We start from the raw sequence: 25833 nt of genomic DNA, 5'->3' as shown, positions 1-25833 counted from the left end.
CCAGATTGGCAGTCAAGTATATTTCTGAATCACAAAAATCAATCCAAACTTTTACGTTAGGATGGACTGTCATTTCCGGTAGTTCTTACTCACTTTCCATTTGCTAAAATAATTCCCTAATGTTAGTAATATTAACTTTTAGAATGTTGGGCATGACTAAAATGTTAGATAATGATGACCATGTTCATCTACTAAAGAACTGAAATGTGGTCACTTTACTATACAAATTTCACATTCACTTTGAAAAGGCTAGTTCCCATAAATGGTACACTAAGCACACACTTTTAAATGTTTTTAAAAATGTTTGTTAAATGAGGAAGTGTGTAATGTGACCAAAGAATAGAAATAAGAATTTTGTGATAGTGGGTTTATGAATATAAATGAAGGAATAATGTTTTAGCAGAAAAATAATTTGTCACCTGAGTAAATAAGACAAAAATAATAACTACTCAAATAACACTGGCTGTATGCCAAGCAGGGTTCTATGCAACATATTATAAAAATAAGCTCCATTAATCCTCAAACAAAACTATGTAGTAGGCAATGTTATTGCTCCCATTTGGCAGATGAAGATATGAAGCAAGTCCAGGCCAAGTAAACTGCCCAAGGTAATTTACAAGTCATGGCATCAACCCAGGATTTAGATAAAACCATAAGACTCTGGAGTACATACTTAAATGCAGGCAGCAAAGTAACTTGACAAAGAATTAATAGTAATGAGTAATGCTATTGGTAAGTACCTTTCAATAATAATCATGATTTAAAATGAAAGAAAACATATAACATCTAGAAATCCAAAATAATACAGCAGGCTTGTACAAGGGTATTTCAAAAACCTCGTGGAAAATGAAAGATAAATATGTATTGGTGAAAAAAAGTTGTGGAAATCCACTCCTATGAGGAGTATTCAAAATTTCAGGTAAAAGGCATTAGAAAACACTTACAAACAGATTTCAAATACTTTGATATCAAAATAAACTAACTTTATAATTCCATTTTTTCATGAACTTTTTGAAGAACCTTCATATTTTCCATTCTCTGTTCTCATCAAATGTGCTTCCCATAAGCATGATATTCCCAATTTTTCCCAAAAATATCCATTATTGGCACATTGATAGCTAGATGGAAGTATGCCCTGATCCATCTTTCTAGGACCTACCATGACTACCATTTGATTCTAAGAAAGCAAAACTTAACCTCTCAAGGGTAGTTCTTTCCATAACAGACAACCAGACCCAGCTTCTGACACTACTAATATACTCTTTTCAGAGAACATTCCGAAGAGTGCAGGCAGTCATGCCATGCTGGCTGCGGCTACTGTGATGACCCTCCTTCTGTTCAGCACATCAATGAAACAGCAGCCCTGTAACCCAGTGTCATCAGATGAGAAACATCACAGGCTCTGGGAATCTCTTTGTGCAGAAGCCTCAGGTTTCTGTACTGGGGGAGCAACACTGCCCAACAGGGTGATATTCAAGGGCATTAATGGATTCAAGAATCAAGAGACCAAACACTTTTGTCACAAAGAAAAAGCCTGATTTAAAAGGTTTCTATTGCGTTGGTCTTTGAAAAGATACTCTGTATTCAAAAGGACACTCAAGTTCCCAAGTTGTCCCTCACATCATTATGAATATAGAGGCAGTTCCAGTAGGACTTACACAGTTCTGAGTACTAATAAAATACCACACTTCCACATTTCCAAAGGAAAAAACGGAAACAAAAAGCTTTTTATTTCCTTTCTTTTCTTTCTTGTTACATTTTTAGTTGTGCTTGATAGTTGAGAGATATTATTAAGTTTTGAAATTTCAACCAAATACACAGGAGGTAGACCTCTTGTGTTTCCTATTCTTTTGCATAAACATTGGAAACACTGTTTTTCTTTATTGGTAAAAATCTATTAAAGGTACGAATGCTTTTCCAATCATAAGAGACTGGGTTGAAATTTGCATTAGGACATGGAAGATATAAATTTTAGTCCTGACTTTGTTACTAAGGATTTATTTCTCCATAACTTATGGTTCAACGATTTTTAAAAGGCATTCATGGGGGTGGCTTGCAGTAAGAAAACTTCCATACAGGGGCCAGACCTGTGATGTAATGGGTTAAGTAGTCACCTACAGCACCACCATCCCATATGGGCACAGGTGTGTGTCCCAGCTGCTCCACTTCCAATCCAGTTCCCTACTAATACTCCTGGAAAAGCAGTGGAAGATGGTCCAAGTGCTTGGGCCCCTGAACCCATGTGGGAGACCTAGAAGAAGCTCCTGGCTCCTGGCTTCAGCTTGGCCCAGCTGTGGCTATTACAGCCATTTGGGAAATGAACTACTAGATACAAGACTGATCTCTCTCTCTCTCTCTCTCTCTCTCTCTCAACTCAACCCTCTCTCTGTAATTCTGCCTTTCAAATAAATAAAATAAATCTCAAAAAAAGCATACAAGGGAGAATGCTTAATTAAATGAGGAAGACAGAAAATTTAGAGTAAAAATAGAAAAGAGCAGAAAAGAGCATGTCTTTAATTCTGGTCATCTAATTCCACATGTCCCAAACACAGAGTGAAACAGGAAACATGAGGAACCTCGTGGGTTTCTGAATAGTTAAAGAAAAGCCCATTAATTCTTGGAAAAAAACCCTAGTTTATGTTTTTTATGTCTGTTTCCTTGAGTTTGTATTTTGTTTTTAATTTCAGAGAGAGCGAGAGTGAGAAAGAAAGTATGGAGTGGAAGATGGGATGGTTGTAGGTGGGAGGGAGGTTATGGGGGGAAAAACCGCTATAATCCAAAAGTTGTATTTTCGAAATTTATATTTATTAAATCAAAGTTTTTAAAAAAAGAAAGTCTGTGTTTCCCATCCACTTGTTCACTCCGTAAATGCCTACAATGGCCAGGATTGGGTTGGTCCAAAACCAGTAGCCAGAAATTCAATCCAAGTCTCCGCTTGAGTGAAAGAAACGCAAAAGGAAACTGGAGTCAGGAGCTGAAGCAAAGACCTAAACATTCCAAATGGGTCATGGCCATCTTAACCACTAGGCCAAACAACAAATCCATGTGTGTCTTGCTTGCTTTTTAAAATCATTCTATTTATTTTATTTTATTTTATTATTTTATTTTATGTTTCTTAATTCATTTTAATAGATTCAATATAGTTCATTGGTGCAATTTTAATACAATGGTATTCTCATCCTCCCTCTCTCCTCCCTTCCTTCTTTCTTATTTTAATTTTTGAGTTAACATATTTTCAGTTTATATTATAGCAAAAAAGCTTACTGCATCATAAAATAAGTTTTTTTAAATTGTATTTCAGTTATAGAAGTCATGTATTTCATATATACAGATTTAGTAAAATAGTGGTATTTCCTACCCTACCCTCCCATCTGTCCACAATCCAAACCTTCTTCTCTTCCCTCTCCCATTACCACTCTTAATTTTTACAAAGATCTAGTTTCAGCTTATTTAATGATCGTAAAGTTAATCCTGTACTAAGTAAAAAAGTTCAGCAAATAGTATGAAGAAAAAACACTGTACCTCAACAGAAGAGACAAGGGCTATAACAATCATAGAAACTCAAAATGTCCTTTTCATTCCAATATATTACATTTCATTCCAATACATTATATTCCAATATATTACATAACTCTATTAGTTACCTCAGATCAGGGAAAACATAAGCTTAACAAGCAAAAAGCAAAAGACTCTAGTTTAGTGGGAATATAGGCAACTACTATAAACAATAAGTAAACGGAAAAATGACCATTTCACCCAAATACTATAAATTTTAAAGCAAAGATCATTAAAACTGTATAACATTCTTAACCATTGGTTTGACAACAGTATAAAACAAATTTTTCTAAAACTATATTTGCAGCAATACTGATGCCCATAGGTATTTGTTTCTTCCTTTCATTTCCTTTATAAAAAAAAAAATTAGCTCCCATATAACAGGGAGAACATGTAGTATCTGTCTTTCTGTGTCTGGCTTATGTCACTCAACAGTTGCACCTATTTTGATGCAAATGGTAGAATTTCATTAGAGAAGTTGTGTGTGTGCGTGTGTGTGTGTGTGTGTGTGTGACTTTATAAAGAAGACATCAAATTAGACTTTTCATCCTGAGAAAATATAGACGCTATGGATAAAGGCTAAGGGAATTTATTGAATTGTACTTGAGTGAAGGTAATTTCTTTGGAGAGTTAATTCACTGCAGTTCAAGTAAATTGCTTTTGATCCATTAACTTGACAGAAAGAGTCACTATGTAACAATGTGACCTCTCTTGCCTGTCAGTGGTAAAATAAGGGATTTTGATAAGATGAACTTCAAAGTTTCTTCTAACTCACAAGTCATATTATTTTTAGGATGAATTCCATTTGGACTTACTCTCATTCTTAAAATGTCATCCAGGCTCAGAGTAAGGATTCCCATCACCCTTTTCTTTTTCATAAAATTAATATTATGCATATATTAGGAACCAAGTTGTGTACTTTAAGAGACAGAATCAGCCACAGAAGCTGGAAAACAATTCCTATTGAATTCATAAGCAAACATTATCATGCATCCCATAAGATTTCTGTCAACAATCGACCACATACATGATGATAGTCCCATTAGATCCTCATAAAAGTTGAAACATTCCTATCTTGTGATGACATAGCTATCGTAAGGTCTTAGCACAATGCATTACTCCTGGATTTGTAGTGATGCTGGTGTAACAAACCCACTGCACTACTAAGCACATAAAAACGCAGCACATATATGATAATGATGACAAATGACTATGTTAGTGGTCTTTGGATTTACTATTTTATTCTTTTCACTGTTATTTTAGAGTATTCCTTTTACGTATAAAATGGCATTGACTATAAAACAGTATGGCATGTTACATGGGCATCAGCTTCACATATCTCATGTATCCCACATCTCTTGATTGCACCAAAAGCCATGCCAATAAAATGACTTAGAGGCAGACAGCACCTAGGTTTGTGGGAGTGTACACCATGATGTTCATATGATGGCTAAATCTAAGGACACATTTTTCAGAATATGTCCCTATTCTTAAGTGACTCATGACTGCATATAAATATTTCAAAGTCCCTATATGCTTCATTGTACCTTGTTTTTAAAAGGCTAAGATTAATGCCCAGCAAGTGAGCTGTTTGTCCTATGAATTCTAAAACAAACAGCACAGAAATCTTGCTGTAGTCAAGCTGTAATTTCTAGATAAATAAAAATGTAAGTACTTTAATGGGTAGCACATAAAAAATATAATCATCAATCTGAGGTTTTGTAACAGCTATATCACAAGTGTGTTTTTTTAAAAAAGATTTGTTTTTACTTGAAAGGCAGAGTTACACAGAGAGAGGAGAGGCAGAGGTCTTCCATCCACTGATTCAGTCCCCAGATGGCCACAACAGCCAGATCTGTGCTGATATGAGACCAGGAGCCAGGAGCTTTTTCCAGGTCTTCCACATGGGTGCAGGGGCCCAAGGACTTGAGCCATCTTCCACTGCTTTCCCAGGCCATAGCAGAAAGCTGGATCAGAAGTGGAGCAGCCAGGACTTGAACCGGCACCCATACATGATGTCGGCACTTCAGGCGGTGGCTTTACCCAATAAGCCACAGCCCCGCCCCCTGTAAGTGTGTTTTAAAGAACAAATGCATAATGAAAACATTTTCCTCCACCAAACTTCAACCAGACTTCCCTCAGTCTCCTCTTGACTAGTCTCAAGGACAGGGCCCATTTTCATCAAGAACCCTTCTAAGTAGTTTAGAAAGAACCCACTACCTTTGATATCTGGTCACCTTGGCCCACTCTTCATAGCAGAAATCTTATATCAGTTTAGCAAGATACCCCGCAGTCCCTGATGTCTGACCCGCCCTATTGTTGCAACCACTACAACGCTCCCTATCAATTTGTTCCTTGGATGTGGTTGGGGCACAGAACACAGTACCTCAAAGTATCATGCTGAGAAGCACAGAGTTCTCTCTGATTTTCTCCAACCCTTTTCTCTTTCTCCTCTTTTTCTCCCCAAAGCAAACCATAGAAACTAGAATGCCCTTCCCTGAAACAAGCCATAAAACTAGAAAGATCGAATTTGACCTTCTTGCTTCTCCCCTGAAGATCCCCAGGGTACAGGCGTTCTGCCCTGCACCCAGGAGAAAGCAAGGCCACACACAGAAGCCAAGCGGGATCTGAGCAGACAGGCCTTGCTGAATTTCCTCCCCCTAGGCCACTACCATTACCTCATATCCTTTATTCTGACCTTTTCTTCACTGTTGCCCATTCTTCACTGAACCTAACCATGAAAAGACAATCTTCCTTTGGTGTTTTGGTCACCATTTCTGAAGACTCCCCATTTTAAGTAAAGCTTCATCGAATAAATTTATTGTGTTTTTCTCTTTTCAATCTGTCTCGTGTTATAGTAGTGCCAGCCATGGCCCTTGTGATGGGAAAGGAGAAGTATCACACCTTTTGGGCCCTACACTCAAATCCTCACTTGTCCCCATGTCTCTCTGGACTTGAACTTCATTTCTCTGTCATTGTGATAATCTTGAAACTTACCATAATAGTCCTAAGCTTAAAATCCTCCTTAGCATTTTTACAAGGTTCAGAGCATTTTTAAAATAATGAACTCTTGATTCTTTTAGAAAATCCTTTCTTGGGAAAATATAAACATTATTTACTTCACTTGGGACTCACAGCATATAGACAAATGTATGTTGCTGAGAAACCAGCACAGTGGTGCAGCAGGTTAAGCCACTGCTTGTGGAGACTGCATCCCGTACAGAGTGGCAGTTTGTATCCCAGATGCCCCACTTCCTATCGAGCTCCCTGCTAGTGCACCTGGGAAGGCAGTGCAGGACGACTCAAGTGCTTCGGCCACTGCCACCCATGTGGGAGACCAGGATGCAGTTCCTTGCTTCTGGTTTCAGCAGAGTCTTAGACCTGGCTATTGGGGGCATTTGGGAAGGAACCAATGGGGGGAAAATCTCCCTCTCCCTCTCCCTCCTCGTTCTCTCCCTCTCCATTGACTTAGTTCTGGCTCTTAAATAAATAAATACTTAAAAAAACTTGTTGCTTACAAATACATCTTCGTAAATATTTATTCAGAGAAAACCATATTTAAGTTTATACCAATATCCCTGAAAGATATGTAGATGTCTTTCAGGGATATTAGAAATAATATTTTGCAAAATGACTATAGTATAGGCCAGGTAAAACTAAACAAAAACCTGGTCTTGTTAAAATTTGAATTTAAGCTGTGCTATATTTATATATTAACTCTCAAGAGTAAAATAATTCCATAGTCGTTAGTGTAGGTATTGAACATTTACGCTTTCACATTCAAAAGGAGTAGGATAGTGTTCTCACTTCCTGGTTTTTACTGCACTCCAGTTCAATCCCACTCAGCAGTTAAACTGAGCTTCTTTAATCATAACTTAGACCTTGCCTTCTTCTGTGGTGACACTAAACAAGCTTCCTTCTGGGCTAAGAAAAATGGCAAAAACTAAAAACTCCTCGCTAGGGCCTAGGGGGTACTTCTGCTTCATTCTAGGACACCTCTGCATTTAATTTCATGCAACTTCCTAGCAAAATTCATGAGGCTTCACTCAGTCCAGGATTTCAGGTCCTCAAACATGGCAGCCACGTATGGGTCAGGACTTCTGCATTGCTCTCTGTACACTCTCTGGACTATTGTTCCCACTGATCTAATTACAGGCAGCTCCTTCTCATCTTCTTTACAGGCAACCTGCTAAGATATGCCCTCCCTGACAACCTAATGTTAAGGCCTGATCCCAATATCCTCTATTTCAGCTCTTGTTTGCCCCTTTCATGGAGTTCATCACAATTCCCAATTATTTTGTCTGTCTTTTGCTTTCTGTCCCTACAGAAAGGTGGTTTAATAATGGAAGATTTGTGCTGCTCTGTTCACTGTTGTGTTTTAAGCACTAAGTAAATACGCCATCAGTGGCTAACTAAGGAATAGATCTACATTTTATAACTATTATATTAATACTACAATCAAATTCATGACTGTTTTCCCCATACATTTTTCCTACTTGAAATTTTCAGCATACACAGTTTCATACAAACCAGAGAAACTATAAACTTTTCTTATCATACACTCTTTTTTTTTTTTTTTTTTTTTTTTTTTTGACAGGCAGAGTGGACAGTGAGAGAGACAGAGAGAGAAAGGTCTTCCCTTGCCGTTGGTTCACCCTCCAATGGCCGCCGCTGCAGCCGGCGCACCGCGCTGATCCGATGGCAGGAGCCAGGATCCAGGTGCTTCTCCTGGTCTCCCGTGGGGTGCAGGGCCCAAGCACCTGGGCCATCCTCCACTGCACTCCCTGGCCACAGCAGAGAGCTGGCCTGGAAGAGGGGCAACCGGGACAGAATCCGGCGCCCCGACCGGGACTAGAACCCGGTGTGCCGGCGCCGCAAGGTGGAGGATTAGCCTATTGAGCCACAGCGCCGGCCTTATCATACACTCTTAAGCAGTCTACAAGGACACAGTGATAGTTTCACAACCCATTGATGTTAACAAGGTTTTATGTTACTTATGTATTATCAAAGCCGCTTAAAATTAGCAGACTCATAATGGGCAAAAAGTCAAATGGCATATATCAAAAGATACTGGGCATATTCTGATTTCTTAAAGAAGATACCTGGGCAAAGCAAAGAATTAGTGTGAAAAAACTTTCACATTCCCTGTTAAATAAATTTCCAAATCTTTTTTTTACATCGTGACTCATCAGGATATGCATGCAGAACACGCATACTTAACACATCACTTACACACATGCACCCAGAGAGGCACACAACACCCACAGAATGCGTGCACCTGCACATTTGAGAGGTAGAGTTACAGACAGAGAGAGAGATACAGAGAGAAAGGTGCTCCATCCACTGGTTCACTCCCCAAATAGCCGCATATCCTAAGCCAGGCACCAGGAGCTTCTTTTGGGTATACCACAGAATGCAGGAACCCAAGTACTTGGGCCCTCTTCCACTGCTATCCCAGACCACAAGCAGAGCTGGATCAGAAAAGGAGCAGCCAGGACATGAACCAGCGCCCATATGTGATGTCAGCACCGCAGGTAATAGGCTTAACCTATTACATCGCAGTGCCAGCCTCCAGATCTTTCTATAAATAAAACATTTGAACAATAATAATGTGCAACTGCAGCCCACAAAGACATATTTCATACTTCAGCTTATGAACTAAAAGAGAAACTGTGAAACAAATTCACTGGACAATGACCAGAATTTCTAATAAGCACATACAGCAGGAAGAATGCTAAATAAAAGTAGATGGTACAGATTCATGGTAATTGCTTTTTGAAGAAACTTATCTTAGTCATATGCTTGAATGTACCTGTATTAGTGTTTGTGTACATGTGTGCCTGGGTATATGTGCATGTGCGTGCATTCTGCGGCTGCTCTGTGCTTCTCTGGGTGCATGTGTGTAAGTGATGTGTTATGTATGCAAGTTGAGCATGCATACCCTGATGAGTCACAATGTAAATAATGGGCTGCAATTAAAAACAAATCATAAAGCACTACTCTTGACAGAAGTGACAGAAACAAGGGCTAGCAATTACTCATGAATATGCATATACCAAATATTCATAATACTCTTATTAGGACTATCCATGGCTATCTTTTTTCATGGTTTGATTTGCATTTCTCTAATGATTGATTATATTGAGCACACTTTCATAAACCTATTGGCCTTCTGTATGTCTTCTTTGGAAAATTGTCTATTCAATTCTTCTGCTCATGTTTTAATCTGTTTATTTTTTGCTGTTGAGGTTCATAGATTCCTTACAGATTTTGTGTATTAATCCCTTATGTAATGCATAGTTTGCTAATGTTTTCTCCTGTTCTGTAGGTTACCTTTTCATGTTAGTGTTTCCTTTGCTGCATAGAAACTTTTTTGTTTGCAATACTCCCAGTTTTCACTTTTGTTCCCTATGCTTTAGGTGACATATCAAAAACATCACGTCAATACTAGTGTCAAGGAGTTTGCTTCTTATGGTTTTGTTTTAGGAGTAACATGGTTTCAAACTCTATGATTAAATATTGCATCTGTTTTGAGTTGATTTTTATATATGGTGTGAAATAAGCATCTAAATTAATTTTTTTTGCATGAGGATATTCAGTTTCCCCAGCACCACTTATTAAAGATCCTATAATTTTTCATTGTGTATTCTTGGCACTCTTCTTAAGAGTCAGTTGATATTTTTTCACTTGGGTTTATTACTGGATTGTTTATTGTGTTCTACTGGTCCACCTGTCTGTTATTATGCTGGTGCCATACTGTTTTGATTATGATAGCCTTGTACTATAGTTTGAAATCAGGAAGTGTTATTCCTCCAATTTTGTTCTTTCCCACGGTTGCTTTAGTAATTTGAGGGGTTTATGTGTGTGTGTGTGTGCGCGCAAACACGTTTGTGTATATGCATGGTTTCATAAAAATCTTAGAGCTCATTTTTTTCTCTATTTAAAATGTCATTGGAATTTTGATGGATTTCATGGAATCCGCACATCACTTTAGGAAACACAGCACCAACATCTGGGTAGTAGTGTAGACATTTTAACAATATTAATTATTCCAAATCATGAACATGAGTTTTTTTTCCCTTATTTATATCTTCCACAATCGTTTCATTGTTTTACCATTTTCAGTGTATGGATACTTCACTTGATTTGCCAAATCGAGTTTTGAATATATTATTATTATTGTTGTTGCTGTTGATACTAAAAAACAGCATTGTTTTAGTTTTCTTTGTTTCCCTTTAAGATAGTTCATTTTTGGTATAAAAAAAAACTACAGATTGCATGTTGTCTTTCACACCCTGCGAGTTTACTGAATTACTTCATTAGTTCTAAGTTTTTTGTTTTTTTTAAAAAAAGGTTTTATTTATTTATTTGAAAGTCAGAGTTGCACAGAGTGAGGAGAGGCAGAGAGAGAAATAGAGAGGTCGTCCATCCAATGGTTCACTCCCCAGTTGGCCGCAACGGCCGGAGCTGCGCTGATCCGAAGCCAGGAGGTAGGAGCCAGAAGCAAGGAGCCAGGAGCTTCTTCCAGGTCTCCCCACGGCTGCAGGGGCCCAAGGACCTGAGCCATCTTCCACTGCTTTCCCAGGCCATAGCAGAGAGCTGGATTGGAAGTGGAGCAGCTGGGTCTCGAACCAGTACCCATATAGGATGCCAGTGCTTCAAGCCTGCTGCGCACAGTGCTGGACCCAAGTTCTAAGTTCTTTTATAGTCTTAAAGATTTTTTAGATGTAGGCTCATGGCATCTTCAGAGACAATTTTACTTTTTAAGTTCTAATCTCTGTGTGTGTGTGTGTGTGTGTATATATATATATATATATACATATAATTTATTTTTCTTCTCTTTTTGTTCTGGCTAGGGCTTCCAGAACTATGGTGAATAGAGGTGGTGTGAATGGGCACCTGTGCCTTACATTGCATCCTAGAAGAAAGCTTTCAGCTTCCCCCCATTTGTTAAGAAGTTATCCATGGGCCATTAGGAAATAGCACTTCATGTATTGAGGTACAGTCCTTCTATTCTTATTTTGTTTAGAAGTCTTCTTTAATTTTTCTTTAACTAGACATAAAAGTTGTACATATTTATGAGGTACCATATGATGTTTCTAAACATTTAGATATTGTGTAAAGTCCAATTAGGATAAACATACATATCTCTTCAAACATTTAACATTTCTTTATGGTGAATACAATTCCAAATCCTTTTTTCCCAATTTTTATTTTTTTGAGAAATATACAGCACATTATCACCATCTCTATTCACCACATTATGCAACAGAACATCAGAACTTCTCACTGACATCTTAATCAACCATTCCCCAAGCTTCCCTAGCCTCTAGTTTCTCCAGCCTCAGATAACCATCATTATAGTCTTAGTTTGAGATCATGTGACACTTGGCTTTATGACTTCTTTTTGTCATTTCACATAACAGCCTCAGTTCCATCTATGTTGTTGCAAATAACAAGATTTTATCCTTTTTTATGGCTGAAGAGATGAATTTATTCCTGTCTCTGTTACATTTCATTCTGCCTTAAATGTTAGCTATTTTCTTATATGTCTCAAACTAAATGAAAACTCTTTGAGGATGAGAAATATTGTATTTTTCAGTGAGCTGAATGAAGATAGTGCATGCATTGACTTAAAGATGACCACAAGTTATCAGAGATCCTTTCCATTAAGCATGTCCATCAACGTGGAGGGAGATGTCTATGATTGTGTCGACCAACAAAAACTGCAGAAATGACATGGTGTGTATTTATACGTCAATACCTTATGAGGCTGGCTGTTTCCACTTGTTGTGTCTTGGACCATTCAATTTTGGAGTTCGTATTTCCCAGTGCAATGAACCATCAAAAAGGCTCTATACCACACAAGAGAAGGAGAGAAGAAAGACCTGCTGAACCTTACCAGCTACCAAAGGACGGGGGAGGCCTTCCTGGGTCCTCTTGGCCATGCACATATCAGCAAATTATGGCCCTTCAGCAGTCATCTGATTTTGTCATTCAGTGTTAGAGCAGAGTTGCTGTAACAGTCCACAATCCTAAAATACTTACTATCCTGCCCTTCAAGCACTTCCTGACTCTGCTTCCAGGCCACATTATCCACCTCCAAATGACCACAAATGATAGAAAATGGAAAAGGATAATTTCTCAATCAAGCTCAGCCTGAATCCCTAGTCCACAAAAACCATGAAGTATAATCTAGTGGCTGCTGTTTTAAGTTATAAATTGTAGTAGAATTTCAAGTAATAGTAGAAAATGGAACAAAATGCATTACATTAATTACCCAGAAATGTGGTGTTTCTGTATATGAACTGCCATGTTTGTCAATGGCTTTGGAATCATCTGTAGACAAAGGCTGGAAGGCCTGATGGAGGCTGTCAGGAAAAGTTCAAAGTGCCTTGAAAAACTTAGTGAAGTTTTTAGGGACAATGAAAATATGTTACTGGAAGCTGTGGAACGGGGATTACTTTTCTGTATTGGCAAAAAGTCTGGCATTAGTGTTGCATATGATAACGAAGAAAACAGAGAAAGATAAGGAAATAGATAGAATAATGAAATGGATGAGTTTGTAGCTCTGGCAAGAGGTTCAACAGGCAGAATACAGAAAGTGCTAATTGGTTTCAAGCTGCCTGGATGAAATATGAGGGAAATGAGCTAAAGAAGGAGAACTGTTGTGTTTGTGAGTAGAATCTGGAGGAAATATGAAGGAATCAAGATGTGCTGTGAAAGTAAAACTGTTCTCATTCCCAGTGGCTTCTAGCAACAGACTTGCAAAGTCAGAAATGACCTCAAGACAGAGGTTACATTCAGGCTACTACCTACACAACAAGGCTACTGGCAAAATTATCTGGAAGGTGCCCCTCTGTTGAAAACTGACAAAGATGTTATGTTGAGTTTCTAGGAATCTTAAGGATGCGCTTCTACAATTCTTAAGGATACGCCCAGTAAACACTATCAACTAGAAAGCAGACTTCTCCGTGAAATTTTCCAAGAATATTTCAACTCCCAATCCAAAGGATAAAAAGGACAGTATCAGAAATAAATGTGTGTGTGTGTGTGTGTGTGTGTGTGGTTTTTATTAGATGGACTGAATTATCATTTGACACACCAAAGTCCCATAAAGCTTTTATGGAAAAGAAAGATGACTCAGAGAGTAGAACCAAGGCCCACTGCAACCAATTTTAGGGAACAGTCCTGGACCCTAATCAATAAATTAGGGATTGTATCTGGTGGGATTTCAGTTTCTGTGGAACAGTAACTGCTATGTGCTATCTATGCTATCTTTCTAATTTGCTTAAAGATCTATTTATTTATATTAAAGTCAGAGTCACAGAGAGCAGGAGAAGGAGAAGACAGGAGGGAAGGAGGGAGGGAGGGAAGGAGAGAGGGAAGGAGGTAGAGAGGGTGGGCGAGGGAGAGAGATCTTCCATCCACCAGTTCACTCCCCAAATGTGCGTAAGAGCTGGGGTTGAGCCAGGTTGAAGCCAGGAGCCTGGAACTCAATCCAGGCCTTCCCCGCATGGGTATCAGGGATACAAGCGCTTGAGCCATCACCTGCTGCTTCCCAGGGTCCACATTAGCAGGAAGTTGTAATCAGAAGCATAGGAGCCAGGACTCCAGTAAGCACTCCAGTGTAGGATACAGGCATTCAAGCAAGCATCTTAACTGTACCAAATGCCCACTGACGTAACTTTTGTTTATTACAAATGCCATTTATAACATACAGTGCATTCTTTGGAATGATATTATTATTGCATAATAGTCTTCATATACCTAACTCATATAAATTCTGTAAATTTAGGCTGGTTCTCCACATTGTCATAATGATGTCTCTCCGTAAGCTGATTCCTGAGGTCACAGGCCTGGAACACTTTGACTTCCAGTCCCTTCACCCTTCCAATATATTTAATGGCTTTAGACCTTGTATCTGAGGAAGGGCCAGAGCCATAAAAAGAAATAAAATCCCTTGAGGCAATGCCATTAGGTCCAGCAGCGTTGTGATAGACAACTATAATTACTCCCTAAAATGGGATTTGGAAATTTTCTGTGGTTTTTAGTTACTCATTCTAAATACTTTCATATAATGACACTTGGGCTCAAAGCCATGTATAAAACATTTAATGATTTATATGTATATGTATATCAATACTTCAGAATGCCTGTCTATCTAAAATCAGGAGAAAAGTTCATACTGCTAATTTTTACTGTGCAATATTTATAGCTAAGGAAAAAGATGCATTAAGTCAGTGCTTAGTAAATCCTCTTCCAAAGTGGTTGTTAACACTTGGCTTCAGGAAATGCCTAGATAAATTTGACTATCACAGGATTCCAGTAAGGGCACTGCAGTATTTCTTAATTGACATTAAACCTCACTTAAGTAGCCCCTGGTACACCTACACAGAATGCAGAATTATTGCTTCATTACTATTAAAATGCATGTCGTATTTCCAGATTGTATGCATTTAGCCAAAGGGACATGCACTATAATGAGCTAGTATCAGATTCATCGGAGCTATAAAGATAAATAATAACTGCATGGGAATCTTTTGATGTACAGCCAAGAATCATTTAATTTCTGGAGTCTTAAAGGGGGGAAATGAATTACATACTCAAAAATGTGAATGAGGACTTGAGGAAAATATTCTTCAGAGATATTAATACTCTAGCTTTTTAATTCAATAAAAAATTAATTTCTTGAGGGAGTAGTGGGTAGTAAAATGATATGTTTCTGCTGTAGCATAACAGAAAATCTGGAAATAACCTTCAGAGTCTTATTTTGTGCACTTTCAAAAATAATCTTGTAAACTGTGCCAGAAAAACTTTTTAGAAAAGAAATCTGGTAGAAAAAAAAAAAAACAAAAATAGAAACCCTCTCTCATACCAAATAGAAGGAGCTTGAGTTTATGTCACAGCTCATTTCACATCACAGCTTGTTCATGGATCAATAGGGTTACTTACATCACCTAGCCTTCTCAGACCCCAATAACCTGAAGAATGCACTAAAGTTACAGTATTATATCACTGGATCATTTTGATGAAAATTGAGGGAAGGGCACAGAAACTTCATCTGCAAACTGCAAAGCAGTACGCAGATGTTTTGTCATTCATTAGCCTAACGGAGATCGTACAAATTGTCATGTCTACTACAACTTTGAAATTTAGGGTTTGATTTGGTTTATGCTTCTTTCTGATGGTAAGTCTGTGACTGTACTCAAAATGTAAATGGAATATACTTAACAAGCCATTTATGAACAATGGATATTTCGAGTGGAAACAATATGTTGTTGGATATCCAAAGCACATGCTTTTAAAATATTCCTATTGAACTTTAAGTCTGGTAAGCAGAATCAATGGGTTATGAAGGTAGTCGATTGAGAAAGATTTTCTTGTTTCCGAAACATTTATGATTTCACACATCCCCTTTTCAAAGTCCCTTAGCAGCCCTGACATAGGCTTCATTAAAGCTTCAGTTGCATGTAGCGAGGTTGAAGGGCATGCAAGTACAAAGGCTTGCTATTAGAATCAAGACGGAAATAACGCCTTAATTTTTCCCATCCAATTGAGATCCTGATCACTCAGCGGATGTTTCTGCTCAGGTCACCCAGCTGGGGAATTTCCTCTGGCTTCAAAGACAACTCCTTGCAGAGAGGATAACAGCTAAATCATATCTGAAGGCAGAGTTAAACATGAAAAAACTGATTTTTTTTATCATTCTAAAAATTCTTTGACAAAATGCTGCTCAATTGGGCTTCCACAAACATGGACAATGATACACAACAACCTATCCATCCTGCAGCTATGAATTACTGGTCAAATCCTCAGGTGGTTAATGTTTGTTTCTTCATGCTTCATAATTCCCTTTTCAGCTTATCCAGGATAAAATGCAAAGTCCTCCCTAAAGCTAAGAAAGAATTATTCAAGCTCATTCAGCTCTTAAAGAACAAAGAATTCTTATGCTAGGTACATTGTTCTTTGTATTCTTGAGTGAAAAAAAAAATTGTACTGTTTGAATGCACTGCTGTCTAGCCATCCATATTCACGGATGTCTACCTTGTGCCAGACAGTGTTCTGGTAATACCTGTACAGGAGGCATGGCCCCTGCCTTCAGGGAGCTCACTGACTGTGGGAAGGACTGACATGCAAATCAGGAACGGAATACAGTGAAATGAGAGCTAGGACAGATGGGAATCGGGCTCCTGTTTATGTATCCCAGACAAGGCGAGGCAGAGCATAAGTCTTACTTGATATGTGAAAGTTCCCTCAGGAAAGGAGATGGTAGCGATCCAATCAGAGGAAACAGCAGGTTTCAAGGTACATCAACATATTATATTAACCAGTTGTTTAATATTCCTGTATAGCTGTGCCATGGTTGGTGGGGGGGGAGGAGAAGGAAGCAGAAAGGAGAGAGAGAGAGAGAGAGAGAGAGAGAGAGAGAGAGAGAGAGAACCTGAGCAGTGATGGGTGTCCTGGACAGTGTGGAGATGTGCTCTCAGTGACAGAGGAACAAAAGAATAATGTGTCATGGGGCCAGCACTGTGGTGCAGTGGATTAAAGCCCCAGCCTGAAGCACTGGCATCCCATATGGGCGCCGGTTCTAGTCCCAGCTGTTCCTCTTCCAATCCAGCTTTCTGCCATGGCCTGGGAAAGCAGTAGATGACCCATGTGGGAGACCTCTGACCACTGTGGCCATTTGGGGAGTGAACCAGCAGATGGAAGACTTCTTTCTCTATCTCTACCTCTCTATTTAACTCTTTCAAATAAATAAACAAATCTTTAAAAAAAATAATGTGTCTGAGCAGTGAGTTATCATGTCAGTGTTTATCTGTGTTTTTCTTTTAATTGACCTGGACTGAATATAGAGTATGGATAGGAATGGAAGTATTAGGAGCCAGCACAAAAAATTGTGGGGAGAGGAAGTAAGGGTTCACTTGCTAGTTAGATGGGAAAAGGAAGGACTAAACTAAATAATATGTTGCATTAGACATAGATTAAATCTTGTTACTAATTGACTATCATAACAAGGGAATGGAGTGTCCAATTCTACCCGAGTTTGCATTCTGAGGGCCTGAAATTATCTTCAGTGTCTGCCATGGAGATGCCACAGTACAGCAGGAGGAGACACATGTTAGATGACCTAGATTCTTGGTGCAGAAACTAAACAATGAATGTGCCTAATAATGTTTTATCATGTATTTCTGCCCTTTTTAATCTCTAACCATATCTTAAACGCAACCTCCTTTCCATCCTACTATCCCTGTTGTCTGTCAAGCTGCCATTAAGTTTTTTGTTATTGCAACCAGCATCTTCCCATTCCCAGTCCTACGCTGCCATATGTAGTGTTTCTAGCTAAGAACCATCAGTGATTGTCAAACAACTTTAAGATAAATGTCAAATTCTTTACTGTAGTGTCCATGGTCCTAGTGCACCTGCTCCCCACTCACCTCCCCAGCCTGATTACACTACCTATGTGAACCTTGTCTTTGAGATCCACTTTGTTTTCTCCTCCTTGCCCTGCGTCTTTGCTCGCCGTCCTCCTCTGGACTGGAATACTTGGGCTTTTTCTCTGGCTGCTTCCTCCTTCTCAGCCTTGTGAGTCACAAATGATGCATCATTTCCTTGGCTGTTTCTGGCCTGTAACACTGTTAGGTGCTAGTTCAATTGAGCCAACCCTTGACTTAGCTATAAACTCCCTTTAGTAGTTTCTCTGAACAAGAAATTCTTGAAAACAGGAGAGTGATTAGTTTGCCCTTGTGCTTCTGTGTTAATTAACTATTTCTGTGTAAAAACATATTGCTAATTTATCAGGGTAAAAAAGCAAAAGTATTAGCTCACATGTCCTGGATCTAGCATTCCAGAGTAGCTTTTCTAGAAAGTTCCCAAACAGGTCCTCTCATGGGGCTGAAGTCCCTTGGCATTTAACGTGGCTGGGAAGATTCACTTCCCTGTTCACTCATGTGGCTGCAGGCAGAAGGCTTCAATTGTGCCCACTTGGATCAACCTGTAGTGCTACTAATGACAGTACCATGATTTCCGCAGAGAGAGTGACCCAAGTTCAAGATGGAAGTCACAATTTTTGTTGACTAATCTCAGCAGTGACATGCCACCATATGTGCAATATTCTATCAGTCACAGGGCCAACATTGGTGCAATCTAGGTAGCACGATGCAAGCGGTAAACAGCAGGAAACAAGGCATTGAAGGCCAACTTGGGAGCTGAATTTCATGGGCCCCAATGTATAGCAGTGCAATTAACCCATAAGAGGCAGTGATCAAATATATGATGATTAATTACTCATTGAATAAACTGTAAATAAGTTAATGAAAATTTTGGAACATTTATTCTGAAAAGTGTAAAGATGTCAAAGATGGATTGTCTTTCATTTTAATTCACTGTTTTCCTAAAAAATGTGTGTCATAATCTATGGAATGTTAAGATTTTCCTTGATATAGAACATCTAGTGTAATGAAGACTGGTTTAATGGCATATGATCCTTCATTCCCAGAGTACTGAGCATGGAGATGAGAATCTTACATCATCTCTTTATATTGTCAAAAGAAAAATAATTAAGTTTTACTACACAGAGAATTTCTATTTTACTTGTAACATGACTTGTCTTATTAAAGATGTTTTGAAACATTTAAGCTGATTAAAAGGTAGAGGAAAACAATGTCTGGAATAGCAGGTCCATTAAGTAAGAAAATGAGAACCATAAAAAAGGCAAAGGATATTATAGTATTTTACTTTTCACTGGAGTAGTAAATTTCATAGATTACTGAGCTCAGTGAAATGTAATCTGAAAATGACAGTACTATACTAATAGGTTTGTGTAGTGATACTATTTTCTAAATATACTACATTAAATGCCACTTAACTGCCCCAGTATATTTTTAGAACACAGGTATAATTAATAAGCATTTCTCTATCCACAAATAGAATAAGTTGGCATGAAAGATAATATGCCATGCAAGGTTGCAATATGTTGGTAATGTGCTAAGGATCAAACCAGTATAAAAAAAATCACATTAATTGGTTTGCTATAATATTTGAAAAAGAATGCTATACAATTAAAACTACAGAACATTGCAGAAAGAAAATAAGGAAGATACAAATAAATGCAAAGAGATCCCATGTTCACATACCAGAAGACTTCATAGTGCAAAAATGTCAATAAGTTCTCAAAGCAATCAATAGATTCAAAATTTCCATGGCATTTTTTTCAGAAATAGAAAAATTCCATATTATAATTCATATGGAAACACAAGAGACCCAGATTAGCCACAACATTCTTTTTTTAAAAAATTACAAAACTGGCAGAATCATGATTCTAAAACTTATTACAAAGTTATAGTAATCAAAACGGTAAAGTAGACATGAAAGCAAATATATAAGCCTACAGATTCCCTCACATAAAACAAAAAGATTTTTGACAAAGATGTTAAGACCACTCAGTGGGGAAGGACAGTATTCAATAAGTTTATTTATTCAATAATTAGTACTGAAAACTGTCCACATGTGAGGAGCTGGCTTTGTTGCACAGCAGGTTAAGCTGCCACTTGTGATGACAACATCTCATATCAGAGTGCAAGTTTGAGTCCTGAATACTCTGCTTCTAATTCAGCTTCCTGCTGATGTGCTTGGAGAGGCAGCTGAAGATGATCAAGTGGGGCCTTGCTATGTGAGATACCAGGATGAAGTTCCTGGATCTTGGCTTCACTTGGGCCCAGACAGAGCCTATAGTCAGGTATTTGAGAAGTGAGCCAACTGATGGAAGGCTCATATTCCCCTCCCCCATTCTCCCTTCCTAACCCAGTCCCATTACTCTAATTTTCAAATAAACAAATAAATCTTTGAAAAATATTGTTGGACCTTACCTAACAGCATGAACAAAAACAAAATAAAAATGAATCAAAATAAATATAAGACCTAAAACTGTAAACTGCTTAGAAGAAAACATAGGGCAAAACGTTCATGACCTAAGACTTGGTAGTTATTCCTTGAACATGACATCAAAGGCAGACACGATCAAAGAAAAAATAGGACAAATTGGACACCCAGAGAATTAAAAAACTTATGCATATCAAAGAACTACATCAACAGGGTAAAAAAAGCAAACCACAATATGGGAAAATATTTGTAATTTACATATACAATAAAAGATTACTGCCCAGAAAATATATGCATATATATGTCTGTTTTTGATTTTTAGGAGTTATAAACAACAAAAACAACAAGCAAAAACACTTAACTCAAAAATATGTGAAGGGCTTAAAGAGACACCTCTCCACAAAAGACATACAACTAACCAATAAGCAGATGAAAAATAAATTTCAACATCACTAATGGTAAATGGACTTCAAAATCACAAGGAGACAGCACTTCACAGCATCATGGCTACTATTTAAAACAAACAAACAAAAATAGAAAGCAATAAGTGTTGAAAAAGATATGGACAAATGAAAACCCAGGCACCCTACTGCTGAGAATGGAAAATGGTATAGCTGCTACAGAAAATGTATGGCAACTCCTCAAAAGAATAAACATTGAACTACATGGCCCAGCAATTCTATTTCTGATAGTAAAAGCCAGGGTTCAAAGGGACATTTGCAAATTAAAGTTCACAACAACTTTATACAAAAGATGCAAACAAACTAAATGTCCCTTGACAAAATGAGTTATGTGCCAGCAATCTTTTTCAAGATATAAAAATTATGTACAGGTGTTGGCACTATAACACAGAGATTAAGCTGCTGATTAGGACACCCACATGCCTAACTGGAATGCTGGTTCAAGTCCCAGCTACTCTGCTGCCTATGCAGCTCCCTAATACAGCATCCTGGGAGGCAGCAAATGATGGTTCAAGTACGTGGGTCCCTGCCAGCTATGTGGCAAGTTCTGAGCTCTTGGCTTTGATCTGGCTCAATTCTGGATGTTATAGGCATTTGGTGAGTGAATCAGTGGATGGAGATTCTTTCCCTTTCTTTCTCTCTACCTTTCAAATAGATGAAAAATAAATAAATATTTTAATTATGCATAGTAATGTTATGGAAGCAATTCTACCTGAATTAACTTTATTAGGAAAACTCAAAATATCTATTATATTCTACACACATTAATTACCAAGGGTCTTAGAAAGCAGAAACACTTCAGGATAATATTTCTTTTTATGTTGTATCTTTTCTTTTTTTTTTTTTTTTACATCAAAGAAGGAAATAAATGTCCAAGCTTTTCAAGCTCACAGCCATGAGAGAATAGCCAATTTGCTATTTTGAAGTGTCAGCCTGTTGAGGTTAATTCGTTCTGAGAGGAGGAGCGTGGTGGGGGCAAGAGTCACCACGCAGACCTCAGGAGTCAGGTGAAAGCAGGCCTGAGGTGAGCAGCCTGCAGACTTATTTCAGTTGCTACAGCAGCTTATATAGCCAAGGCAGCCAATCCGGTCAAGGGGTGGTCTATGCCTTAACCAATCACACCCTGTTGCCAGGCAGTTTCTGAAGCCATCCAATCACAGCCTGTTGCCAGGCAGGCTCCATTGTCATGTGGTTTCCAAAGCCATCCAACCACGGCCTGTTGCCAGGCAGTTTATGAAGCTATCCAATCACAGCCTGTTGCCAAGCAGGCTCCATTGTCATGTGGTTTCCGAAGCCATCCAATCACGGCCTGTTGCCAGGCAGTTTCTGTTGCCAGCGGCCATCTTGGCAGGGCCTTCTCATTCCACATATGATCTGATACATCTGGCACACCAATGTGACAGAGAGAGACAACATCCCCTTGATTTCAGCAAGTAGGCCCCTCAGTGTTTTGTCTGCTGTTCGGTTCTGTGAGAGTGAGCACAGAACCCCCTCCTACATCCCTTTCCTTGTCCCTGTCCTCGGTTGAAGTGACCCCAGGTTAGGCACATACCGCCCAGAAGCGTACACTGCTTCTCGGCTCCTCCTTTTACTTTCGGTTCACCCCGCCAATTCACACAAGTGACTGATCATCCCAGAATTCGGAACCAAGTCATCTTCCCTCACTCGAGAGAGTTGACACTCCGGAGATACTATGTGGGCATACGGCCTTGACCTAACAAGTCAAGGAAGTCCCCCACTAAGCACAGGACATACATATGATCTGATACACCACTGTCTGTTTGTCTAACGTATACATATGATCTGATACACCACTGTCTGTTTGTCTAACGTACGGAACCCCCTGCATAATGACCTCAGCTGCTGAGTTGCTAGGAATTTGCTTTGTTATGGCAGCAGTGCTGTGCGTGTCTTTCCTTTGGCTAAAGTTGGCAGAGCACACCGCTCTTAAGCACTCAAACATGGGAAAGATACCCCCCTCTCAGAATCCCACACAGATTACCAAACATAGTGAATCTGTGAGTGATAAGAGTCAGTCACTCCAGGCCTCTGCCTCACAGACAACAGTTGATGACTTAGGGAGAGAAAGCTTGGACAGTGAAAATGACAATGCAGCAAACAAGGTAGCAGACAACACAGCAATACCTAGTCAGCCACCCCCCACATACCCATGGGATGAACTTAGACGACCTCAAAGTAGTAACCCATGCAAGGTCATCCCATCCACACCCAGTCTGCATCCCCACATTTGTGGCAGTCCCTAGGCACCCCAAGCTCTCAGAGCAGTGCTAGACTTCATCCCACCCGCATGTTTGCCGTAAATGTAGGAGCAGATGCAGAATTCAGGCCCTGGATTCCAACGTCTGTAAAAAGGCTTCTGCTAACCAGGGGCCGAGGATATGCTTGTGTCTTTCCAGACAATGCGGGACAGCCCATTTGGGTACCAGCCAGAAACATCAAGCCTGCAACTAATAGTCAACTAGAACCAGCTGAACAAGACTGAGAGTCCACCTTGTTAGTGGACGCAGCTGCCCTATCATCCTGCCCTGAGGAACTGCCCATAGCCACATCTGCTACTGTTTTATACCCACTAGCTCTGGTCAGCCACTCAAACAGCCCACAGCCTGCATGTGGTAACGCCAATCCTGATTACCATTGTTCCTCATTCCTACCCCCATCGGAGCAAGCACTTCTGTGGTCTCCCATTTTGAGTGCTGGTTAGTCAATGATGGGTAATATCCCCTGGGGGACAACCTAAGACAGGCACAGCCGCGTACAGAGACCACATGGAAACGGGGACAAGAATGGTATGGCCAAGAATCATGCCTCCCGTTGCTCAAAAATAAACGAAAAGGGGGAAATGTGTTGGAATGAGAAGGCCCTGCCAAGATGGCCGCTGGCAACAGAAACTGCCTGGCAACAGGCCGTGGTTGGATGGCTTTGGAAACCACATGACAATGAAGCCTGCCTGGCAGCAGGCTGTGATTGGATGGCTTCAGAAACTGCTTGGCAACAGGGTGTGATTGGTTAAGGCATAGACCGCCCCTTGACCAGATTGGCTGCCTTGGCTATATAAGCTGCTGTAGCAACTGAAATAAACACTTCTGCAGGCTGCTGCCTCAGGCCTGCTTTCACCTGACTCCCGTGGTTTGTGTGGTGACTCCGCGCCTCTTGCCCCCACCACGCTCCTCCTCTCAGAACAAATCAACCTCAACATCAGCCAAAGAGAAAGCTGCATTTCTTTCTCACTAGCAGGACACTGCAACGTACAAACTGTTCATCTTTGAAGACCCCATTGCTCTTGTTAGTAAGTAGTCACAGTGGTTTACATATGTCTTGTTCTGTTGACTTTTGTGGAATGTGGTGTTTTTGTTCTGGTTTTCCTGGAACTTTTTTTTTTTTTTACTTAAAACAAAGAAGACCGGAACTTCATGTGTTACCTTGCTCTTCTAATGAATATTAACTGAAAAAATTCATTATGTGACAATTGGCACAACAGCTCCTCTCTCCAATATGCATATTATTAATTCAACATATAGTTGGTGTCTTAAAATTAAATCAGTCTGGGTTTTGAATTATTTTTAGGCTGGGTTTTGAATTATTGTTAGGCCAGGAGGAGATTATTTAAGAAGATTTTAAATTTAATTTTCCTATTGACAAATATATTTCTTAGATTGTAATTCTTATTTAAAAGATTCCATTTAGTGCCTGGATGAATCTATTTTACAAAGGTTTGTGGTCTTTATATTTCAGTCAATCTTATTTATAAGCAGTTTTAGGTTTATAGAAATAGGAATAGAAAAAAAAAACAGACAACTCTCATATACCTCTTTCCTGCAAAAATATGGGCTTGAATATAAAACACTGTTTAGTGCTAGCACATTTCTGCCACTGTCACGGAGACCAAATGTTAACATTCTTTTATCCACTCTCCAATAACAGAACTTAAACAATTTGACCAAACAAAATCTTGATGAAAATATTATCAATCCGCTTTTTAAAACTGCCATTTATTATACAAAGAGTTAGTTGCACTTCACATAAGAAAGTTCTTCTTTTTATAAATGGACACCAACCTTCAGGGCAGAAGGATTTAAAGCTCTATGTTGCGCACTAGACCAAGATGGCTATGTCCCGATTTCTGCCTTTCTTTGCCTAATCATGCCTGCTTCTCTCAGAGGCATTCACATTTTAGATACTGGAAATAGGATTACTCTATCATTCCAACTGTCCAAGATAAACAACCTATTAAAAAAAAAAAAAAAGTGTTTCTCTTGCTAAATCAACTCAAAGAATTGTTATGTACTATTGGGTGACCCTAACAGAATTAAAGCACGCCTAACCTTAACGCGTACAACAGATCCTTAACAACCCCGGAAGCTACCTTGGAAATTGAGGTCAGGACTCTGTAATAGTTGGATCTTGGATTGAAAATCTTCTGAAGACTGTGATAGAAACCTAAGGAATAGTACTATCAAAGGCATTATGTTTCCATCCTAATTTATACTCACAGTTAATTCCCATCTGCTAGCTCAACCCCCAAATGCCCATACAGCTGGTACTGGGCTAGGTCAAACCCAGATCCAGGAACACAATCCAAGTCTTCCATGTGTGTGGCACAGAACCACTTACTTGAGTCATTCCCGCTGCCTCCCAAGGTCTGTATTAGCAGGAAAGTGTGGTCTTGAGTTGGAGCTGGGTGTCAAATTCAAGTACTCTGATGTGGGGAGTGAGTATCTTCACCAGTGTCCTAAGCCTAGGCTAAACACCTGCCCCTACTTTCTCTTTTTAAGTAACTGCAATTTACAGTTAAGTAGTGGCTGTAAATGGATTTGCTGTGTTTGTCATAATAACAAGAGATGTTTCTTGTGTGATGCTCTTCCTCTGCAACCTGTTTACAGCAAACACCAAGCTGTTTTATCCAAAATACCTGCAA

At 39.1% G+C, this 25833-nt stretch overlaps 1 protein-coding gene and 1 long non-coding RNA gene across 4 annotated transcripts in view; one reads left to right on the top strand and one right to left on the bottom strand.

Annotated features, from left to right (window-relative positions):
* Window positions 1-25833, bottom strand: part of NKAIN3 (sodium/potassium transporting ATPase interacting 3) — a 770560-nt gene that overhangs the window by 671264 nt on the left and 73463 nt on the right. The window lies entirely within an intron of this gene.
* Window positions 23995-25833, top strand: part of LOC127490577 (uncharacterized) — a 65342-nt gene continuing 63503 nt past the window's right edge. The window contains exon 1 of one of the 2 annotated variants that reach the window (XR_016235684.1): window positions 23995-24204. This is a non-coding gene — a long non-coding RNA (uncharacterized LOC127490577). The remainder of the gene's footprint in view (window positions 24205-25833) is intronic. The other variant, XR_007918610.3, reaches the window with a different exon arrangement.

Source organism: Oryctolagus cuniculus, chromosome 6 (assembly GCF_051225735.1).
Source record: "Oryctolagus cuniculus isolate XC-2025 breed Fujian yellow rabbit chromosome 6, ASM5122573v1, whole genome shotgun sequence".
Lineage (NCBI taxonomy): Eukaryota > Metazoa > Chordata > Mammalia > Lagomorpha > Leporidae > Oryctolagus > Oryctolagus cuniculus.
The sequence above is the reverse complement of the archived record's forward strand: the minus strand, read 5'-3'. Positions and strand labels throughout refer to the sequence as shown.